The sequence below is a fragment of the Diaphorina citri genome, unplaced genomic scaffold (genome assembly GCF_000475195.1).
Source record: "Diaphorina citri unplaced genomic scaffold, Diaci psyllid genome assembly version 1.1 scaffold103, whole genome shotgun sequence".
In the NCBI taxonomy this organism is placed as follows: domain Eukaryota; kingdom Metazoa; phylum Arthropoda; class Insecta; order Hemiptera; family Psyllidae; genus Diaphorina; species Diaphorina citri.
The window spans coordinates 9,645-10,966 of record NW_007377540.1 but is presented as its reverse complement, the minus strand read 5'-3'; the positions used below and the strand labels follow the sequence as shown (position 1 = coordinate 10,966).

The 1,322-nt window shown below is 33.1% G+C and overlaps 1 long non-coding RNA gene across 1 annotated transcript; it reads right to left on the bottom strand.

Annotated features, from left to right (window-relative positions):
• Positions 1-823: 823 nt before the first annotated feature.
• On the bottom strand, positions 824-1,322 carry LOC113465416. The gene is made up of 2 exons (XR_003390142.1): positions 1,173-1,322; positions 824-1,085 (listed from the first exon to the last, which is right to left on the bottom strand). It is a non-coding gene; the product is annotated as an uncharacterized LOC113465416 (long non-coding RNA).

Here is a 1,322-nt window from a genome sequence, read left to right as displayed (position 1 = left end):
GATTTGATATATCACACACGTACCTTTGGAAAATATGTAGGAATCGCGGATTTCGCAAACACCGCGCAATCGCAATTGCGAATTGCGCGCAGGCGAATTTTTTGAAATTTTTGGTGAATTGCAATGTGATCAAACCTTGATATTTAAGCGCCGCAGGCAAATTTTTTCAAAAATTTTGTACTGGAAGTTCATCATAAGGTAGGTACTTTTGACGTACAAATATGTAGTTATGTACATACCTCATTCTTAGATATTTCTATACATTTTTCTACTACATAGTTAGAGCTGAATACTAAAAGGGCTAAAATTATTATTATTATTTTTGCTTTAGACAAAAAACCCCAAAAAAATTACAAATAGTGGAGAATGAAGAGTATTATTAGGAATATGCCATCGTTCCTTAATCACAAAAAAAAAACTCATCGCCTTCCTACTGCCCAAATTGATTTCATCGCCCTGCGGAACCTTTCCGTCGCCCCAGTTGCGCATCACTGTCTACAACTACCTGAAAATGGCTACTTGTCTGTGGCGTAGGTATATCTCTAGTAGCGCCTTCAAACATTCTTGACTTGGCGGGGCGGAGCGCGGTAGCGCTGAGAAAATTAAAATTTAACTAAGATGAGGAAATTAATAGAAAAAGGTCAGATTTTATTTGTTAAAATATATCTATAATTATATACTTATATTAGCACGTGTTTATCATCAAAACTCATAAGCTCTAATTAAAACAAGAAATAATAATATACTTTTAAGTGTCTAAATTTTACAATGGATGAGAAAAATATAAAAATAATAATAATGTTAAAAATAAATAAAATTTAAGCGATCACTTACACATTCATTGTACCTGTTTTGGCGCAACCCAAAATGAGTTGTCTTATTAAAAATAAACTAACGCAACACTAGAAATTCTAAACAAATTACAGTGCGGACACCAGCATCAAAGGATCAACGAGTTAACATGAGGGGGAATGATTCAATTCAATTCAAATCAATTGACCTCCTAGCCTGAGCATCCAGTTAATTAGATGGGCGGGATTCCATTATGGTGTCGTTTATATTATCTAGCTCTGACTACCTAATACCTATCCTTATTAATTAATTTATTTAATTTTGACATCCTTTGTAAATACTTTTTACTTAAGTTATATATAGAAATGGATACTTACTACCTATCCTGACTCAAACCAAAACATTGTTTTTCATGTTACATATTTATTTATTATTACCCCCCCAAAAACACAAATGTGAAAAAAAGGCCAAGTCCCAATCCAAAAATGTCGGCCTATAAAAGTGGTGAGATCAGAAAATTAAGGTCAAGT